Source organism: Pygoscelis adeliae, unplaced genomic scaffold, assembly GCF_000699105.1.
Source record: "Pygoscelis adeliae isolate BGI_AS28 unplaced genomic scaffold, ASM69910v1 Scaffold14, whole genome shotgun sequence".
Classification (NCBI taxonomy): Eukaryota; Metazoa; Chordata; class Aves; order Sphenisciformes; family Spheniscidae; genus Pygoscelis; species Pygoscelis adeliae.
The window spans coordinates 6,815,402-6,823,178 of record NW_008825109.1 but is presented as its reverse complement, the minus strand read 5'-3'; the positions used below and the strand labels follow the sequence as shown (position 1 = coordinate 6,823,178).

At 37.6% G+C, this 7,777-nt stretch overlaps 1 protein-coding gene across 2 annotated transcripts in view; it reads left to right on the top strand.

The window, feature by feature from the left end:
- The first annotated feature begins 36 nt into the window (after nucleotides 1-36).
- Nucleotides 37-7,777, top strand: part of SGCG (sarcoglycan, gamma (35kDa dystrophin-associated glycoprotein)) — a 161,296-nt gene continuing 153,555 nt past the window's right edge. For both annotated transcript variants that reach the window (XM_009327768.1, XM_009327767.1), the window contains exon 1: nucleotides 37-179. The gene's annotated coding sequence lies outside the window, so the exon portion shown is untranslated. The remainder of the gene's footprint in view (nucleotides 180-7,777) is intronic.

The window sequence follows — 7,777 nt, the reverse complement described above, 5'->3', positions numbered from 1 at the left end:
AGGAGCGGCGCCCGCCCAGCGCCCGGGGCTCCCGCCCCGCCAGGACGAGGGAAGGAGGCGCTGCCTGCGGGGAGGAAGCTGGATGAAGATTTGTGCCTCAGGGCGGGTTGGCCTGTCCCTCGGGCATGAAGGGGGCCGCGGGGACTCTGCCCTGCCCTGGAGCCGAGCGGGGACATCAGGTAACAGCCCCGCGCGCCTTCCCCCTTAGGCGTGCGCGCTTCGCCCCCGTCCCGACCCGCCTCAAGTGCCGAGAGCGGGCAAGTCGCGTCTGAAAAGTTATCCTCCCACCGCTTGCCGAGGGCTGAAGGGCAGAGGAGGAAGGCGAGGAGGCAGTCCTCGGTGTAGGGTTGCACATCGGTTTATTACAGACCTCAGCAAGACCCGCTTGGTGCTCTAGAAACTCAGTGGGCTCCCTGAGGCTGTGCTTTTCCGCCGGGGGGGAGGCAGGGGAGGGCTGAGAAGCGTAGCGTTTGTGCCGCTGGGATCCCCTTACCTCAGCGCCTGCGGTTCCGGCAGAAAGTTTCCAGCGGGGGTGAGGAAGAGAGAGAAGCGGGAGAGGGTCGCCGCGGGAGGTGAGCGTGGGGAGGGGGTGCAGCGTTTTGTTGGGAGGTATACAATGCTGTCGCCAGTGGACAGTGGGTGCTGCGGCATCCCTTCGCGTGGCAGGAGCGGTGCTGCCAGCAGTTCACTGAACTTGTTTCACTCTTGCGTCCTCAGTTGCCATTTGTTACCGAGAGGTAGGATTAAGTATCCGTAGAGGTATAATGTTGGCATCTTTAATAGTCACATTTTAGTCTGTTGTGAAATTTGCTTGCCTCCTTCTGTCAGCTTAGATTCGTTTAGGAAAAGAAAACAACAAAATCTTACCAGAAAGAAATGCATAGCAGTATACCTGAGACTTCAGTATATGTCTTGGGTTGTATGACATAACTGTAAATGCACTGCTGTTCTTTTTGAATCACACTTTGCTGGGGCTTTTTAACTGAAGATTTGTGGAGTAAATATAAACTTTTAGTAAAATATGTGGATTATCATTAACACTGTTGGAGATTAAATCCACTTTAAATGTTTCACAATTCTTGTTTTCCCCCCTTTGCTCATAGTTTATATAAAGCACGATAAGTCAGATTTGTATTTTTTTGTTTAGTTCTTCTAAAATCATTTAAGGAATAAAAAGTGAGCAGAGTGCCCCGCAGAGGTTCTAGGTACCTTTGCTACAAAGTGAAAAAACAACGTTGAACCACCTTAAAGAAAAACAAACAAATAAAATTCTATACCTTTAAAAGTCCCCTTCCTTACCAGCCTAGACAAAGAACTGTACATTGCAAACTACCCTGAGAGTGAAAAGATTTCAGTAACTTCAAATAAGGCAAGGTCCCTTTCATAGAGAATGTTCTTCACTAACTCCCTTGGTTAAATCAGAGAGAATCTACCTTAAGAATTATCAGCTGTGGTTCTGTTTTACTTCCAAATTTTCAAGAACCAACGTAATTCCACAATTTTTGTTGCAAAAGCCAAAGGAAACATTTAAATGCAACGAGCTCGATTTCATTAGATCAGAAAAGCCTGTATAGCTTTTTGGGTTTTGTTTTTTTTACTAATATAACAAATTTGGAACCAAATTTAGGGGAGCACTCAAAAGCAGACTAGATTGAGCAACATACATCTGTTTCTGCAGGTAATGCCTATGGTTGTTCATTGGACATTGGTAAGGCACTGTACTTATGGTGATTTTCAGATTGGGACTTTTCTTAATAAATGCAGTTATATTCCCTAAGAAGGTCTATCACAGTTAATGACCCAATGCTGCTTGGAGACTACTTTATGTATGCTCAGTTTTTTATTAATGGACTTTTATATTGCATTAAGCTGAGAGAGGGCTGAGGAAAGAGAAACATAGGCTTGTATAAAACTTGAAATGCTTCCCACTTTTGTGTGTTTTGTTCTTTGGTGGTGGTGGTTGTTGGGTTTTTTTCATTGTCAGCTTCAAAGGTAACATCTCTCTGGGCTTTCATGCAAATGGCAGATTTTATTAAACATAAAAAAATTTTCTATTGTAAAATGCTCTGTAGTTCTTACTTCCTTAAATGACTAGGGAATTACCATTTTTCTTGACAGCGTGGCAGCTAAAACTTGGTTTGCGTAGGAGTGAGCATGTGTAGTGCATTAAAAGAAGATGTCATTCTAAACTGTCATTGACTAATTTTTCAATGTGTTTTTGTGAAAGTGAATATATCGCTTGTAAAATGACTGCTAGGATGTAACTAAGAGGCAAGAAGGAATTAATGTAGTGATGTAGGGTCTAATTTAAGATTTTGAGTATGGATTTAATATTTGGATGCCTATGGATTTAGTGCTTAGTTCTGTAAACAGGTACATGAGTTAATTTTCTTCATACCGGCATCTCAGTTAAACTCAAAAGTACTCTTGATGCTTAAGCTTACCTGCTTAAGCTACGGAGAGGTGGAGTGTGGAATTTTGCCTTTTTATAACATACTGAAGCAAAATGCTTTGTTTGCTAATAAGCTTTCTGTTCTGATAACATGTCCAAATTGTATGTAGCTATTGCTATCAAAAGCTGAGCTCATGTTAGAAGTCAGGAGCTTAAATGTAACTGTGTTGAACAGATGTTCTTTTACAGCATGTGAAATCTTAAGCAATGAAAATGGTCAGGTGAATCAAGGGAGGCATATAAAATGCCATTAAGGTATGGAAGTATGGGAAGTTTGGTTTTTCTTATAAAAAAAGAGAAGGAATTTAGGAACTGAGGGTTTTTTGGACATGAATTTTTACCCTAAAAACTAAGTTACCAGCTTTTGAAGATAATGCATACCTTGAGGATTTGGGGTAAAGGTATACCTGGACAAAGAGTTGAGGTATTTGCTTTTACCTGAAAACTATGGTTGCATATACAGCATTTTTCTTGTAGTTCTGTTTGCAAACCTTGTACTGCTAAACTTTAAAGCCTTTTCTTGAAGTCTTCTCTTGAACCATGATAGAAAATTTGTTACTTTATTGTTAAACCTGTCTGGTGTGGTTGGGCTAGGTAAAATCATGGTGAAACTAGTTAGCTGAGTGTAGTGTTTCTGTAGAAGCAAGAGACTGATACAAAATGGAATACTGACTAAAGAAAATTCCATCTTATTAACACGTTCAACACCCAGGCACTGAGGAGTGCATGCTATAAGTCTGTAGAAAGTGCGGGCTAGCTTTTGGGAAAGGATTCCTTCTGGTGGCCACAAGCAAGTAGTATTCCTGCAAAATGAGCAGAGTGAGCTTTTGCTTTGCATGCCAGTTCTGGGTGTTTTTCCCTGTCTTCTGTTACATCTCCTCTGAACTGAAAGATTCCTAATTCTTTAATTCTTCCTTTTATGTCACCTTTTCTAGACCTCTGGTAGTTAATATTTTCTGCTGAATTCCTTTCAGTTCTTCTGTATTCCTTAGGTAGAGTACCCTCTATAAAAAAAATAAACTGTAGAGATTAGTTTACACTTCAAGGCAGTGTGTTGTCTTTTATTCAAGAATACTCTATTGCTGATCACTTTTAGCTCTTGGTGACTCTAACCATCAAAATACCATTTTGAAGAATAGCTACATTTTATTTGTCCTCATCCTGTATTTTCTCAGTTGATTATTCCTAGCTAAACTATTTACCTTCTTGAATTGCATCTTAATTTTCTCCTAGATCATGTCTTCAGTTTAGCATGATTATTCTGAATTTTAGTCCTGTATACTGGGACTTCTAGCTCTGGCTTCTAGCTCTCCTTGGGCTAATGTCATGCTCAAGTTTAACAAGTATACTCTGTCATTTAAGTTATTAATAAAGTGATAAATATTATCTATCAGGACAGACTGGAGGAGCCCCTCTTAAGAAAGTCTTCCAGTTTGTCAATGAATTGGTAATAACGATTCTCTGAACATGTAACCTGTTTTTAAAATAAAATCAATGCAATGGGTTTCAATCTGTTGGTACTATATGAGTGCATAAATATGGGTATTATTGTCTGTTATCAGCTATTATAAAGCCCAAAGCAGGAGTAGTATGTATTTCTGTTTATAAAGGTTTTGTTACAAAACATCAAGGCTTTCAAGGAAAGAAAGTGCTTTTGAGGCTTCTAGTTTAGAAATTATTTTTAATCAAACAGTTTTCACTGAGCAACAAAATACCTTTTCCTGAATGTCAGGTCAAAATACTCCTGGGCAATGTACCTTGCAATTGTATCATGTATACTGTTTGTAACTAAAATGCTGTCCACAAACCTCATGAAAATTACCAAGGCAATATAAGTGCTAGTTTTAGTTTCTGACAATTATTCATAGTAAGTGGCTTTAGTCAGCAAATAATGGGAAATAATATGTTAAATTACTGAGCTGTTTGATTAACTACTGTGCTTTGGATAATTTCTAAAGGTCATGCAAGGTCAACATTTGTACACATTTATGAAAACATTAGAGGAAAACTACATATAGTATTAAAAAAACCTGGTACGCTGTTAGGGCTGTATGTCCCCTAAAATCTTAGCAATCTGAAGCCTCTTAACAAATTGTCATTATATTAAATTTGATGTTAAATTTACCTGCTTTCTGCTAATATGTGGAGGTTTAGATTTAACAGAGTGATACTGAACATCTAATTATCTTTTTTTCCACTTCAGTGGAGAGACTCTCCATGATGTTCCAAATTAATATATTTGTCAATATTGCTGTTGATTTAAGTCACATAACACGTATCAGCCTCTGAAATTGAAGAATTACTTTTGTAAACTGCAACATATGTAAATCATACAAAAATACCCGAATAAATTACTAACTTGTGGTTGTGCTTTAAGCATTCACTACTTCTGAAGATGAACATTTATTATAAACAATTCTGAAAACTTCATAATATCATATCTGTATAAAACTGGAGAGACAGCTTCTATTTGTTTTCGAAGAGTTGATATAGGAACACCATTAGTCTTTATTATCATTAAAGATTACTGGTGAAAACATGTTTCTCTGTTGTAGAAAAGTAGATAGCTTTTAGAATAGGACAGTTTTGAGGAAAAAGTTTCAAGAGTAAAGAAATTGTACAATGTGTACAAAACAAAAACATGCATTAATTAAAAAAATGACAAAATAGCATATGTATAAGTTTATGCTAAACCCAGCAATTTATTTGATTTCAGAAACAAGGAAATTCTTTACATAAATATCTGGCAGTTTTTCCAAAATAAAGTGTCTCTTTTAATGAGGAATTGTAAACTAATTTGCAACGTTATTTGTGAAAAATGTAATATGTGAAAAATCATAGCATAATACTGTTTCCCTGGCTTGATTTCTTTAGACACAACTCTTCTTCAGGCTATGAAGTTTTGCATGAAGGTTTTTGCTAGCAGATTTGAAGACGCCCATATTTTTTATATATTTTTTCACAGAGGTGCACGTGCACATAAATAAAAAGTACTCGGTCTTTTCCTGGTGCCGATTTCAAAACCTGCAAGTATTTGAATCAAACACTGAGAAAAGAGAATCAAAATGGAAATCTAGCTGATTAAATATCTTTTTCTGGAACGTCACACTCTCAAAAAAAAACCCTCCCCAAAATCATTTGAGAAAGAAGGTTGTAGCCAATCTTGAAAAGAGTATGGTGGCAGCCATTCTAGAAGTTCAGAGATGGCCTGCCACCTCCTCCTTGGTATTTGAGCTGACACTGTGTTCTGAAGCCTTCTATTCTTTAGAAAGAAGGTTCAGTTTTTAGAAAACCATTTACTGTGTCTTGGCACTGGCCAGAGCCGTCTCTTTGTCTGAAGTGCAAGGTCATACTATTACTTCTCTTGGGACATTCATCATTGGATGACCCGTGTTCTTCATGGACCTAGGAGGAAGTTAAGCCCAGTTACCTGCATGATTAGAGGTCTTCTCAGGATCTTTTCAGTCATGTGATGAGTTCGCTAAGCCTTGTAGACAGCAGGATCTCCTTCTTCCTTTAGTTCACTGGCTGGCTAATGCAAGGTCATCCCAGGAAGTTCTTTAATTGGTTTGGTCAGTGCAAGACAAGTCAAACTGAACAACCTTAATGGTCTTGTCAGTATGAGGAATGCTCTCCTGTTCCTATCAGTCTATAAAATTCTTTGAGCCAATTATAGATTCCCATATTGTGATTCCACCAGATTCATTGTTGTGGCCTGAAACCAGTGGGCATTGGTGGGGAAAAAACATTATCATTGGGGAATTACTTCTGTATGGATGTATGGTATATATGATAGTGTCTGGTATGTGTACTGTATGGTAGCATACATATTCCTTGTGCTTCATATTCTCCAACTAACATTTTATAGTAAATTCATTCAGATGGCAGCTGCTTGAGTGATTATTCCTTCAGACATCAGGGCTTCCCTTTTCTGGCAGGTTAACCAAACTCAGGACAGTATACTGCTTCACTTTTCCCAGTCAGTGAAAATATGGATGCTTACTGCATAGGCTGGGACTTGTCTGAATCAAGATCGATGGTGTTCAGAAAAGCAGTTGCTTCGTTTCAGCGTTTTGAGTTTCAGGAAGTCCAAAAGGCATGCAAATTATTCTTACATCAACTTCAGGAATTGCTGATGAGGACTGACAACTCTTGATACTTGGTACTATGTAAACCAAAAAGCAAGGGGAACTGGTTCTCCTTTGTCAAGAAAACATGATGTTTTGGATATGTTCTATCACCAGTGAAATTAACTTTTTATCAGTTAGCTTACCCGGTTCCTCAAACTGTTACAGATGAATTCAACAGGATTTCAAGTTTGTTTGTTTTTTTGTTTTGTTTGGGGTTTTTTAATAATCATGTCTCTTTTGAAACTACCTTATTTTGGTTAGAGTTTTTTGCTCGCAGGATTTTATTTCCTCTTACTGTTTTTGCCAAATTGGAAAAATTATATTTTGTCACATATATTGGGTACTTCATCCATAGAAGGAATTGGAGATCAGCCAGTCTGGAAATATTTAGACATAGATGTCTACAGTCAGGCTAATTCTTTAAAAAGGAGATTCTAAAATTTTAAAGAAAAATTTTAATTGAAAAGGCTAGAAAAACATGAAACCAATTTTGTTGTTGAGCATACAACAGCTTTTCAAAAGAGCGGATATTTGTATGTTTGCAAGTGGAATGAGCTAATGGAAATTGTGGAAGTTTTCCTCCATCCCAAGAAGTATTATAAAGAAAGACCATAGATCATTTGAATTTGTTGTTTTGAAAAAAGTATTAATATATTCAAAATACAGTTGAAGATTTTTCTAAAAGAAAAGAAAGATTAATTTCGTTAGCAGTTTGTCCTGGGCAAAAATTATTTACTTGCATTGCCTGTTTTCACAATTTTGCTTTAGGGAAAGGATAGTCTACAGTAAAGCCTTAGGTTGGAGAAAGAAAGGTGAGATATAATATAATTTCTGTTCTTACCTGGCAGAATGGTGCAAGCAATATCTTGCATCACTTTATATGATGTGTGTAGCAACTAACTTTATCATTGCAACCATAAAAATATATATGTCTGGTTTTAGCACAGCACTTGATGCTTTGGGTTCAGTACCCAGTTTCCTAAACAATTGAAGAGTTATGAAGAGGAATTCTGACATTCTGCAGGGAAGGAAGAATTCTTTTCTTTTCTTTCAAGACTGTTTAATGTTTTTAATAAATTATATATTTTTAAGTGAAAAATACATGCTCTAAGGGAGGTTCTACTTTTAACTGACAGAGCAGAACTACCTCATATGTATTTCTGAATCATTTGCTGGTTTTATGAAGCTCACTTTC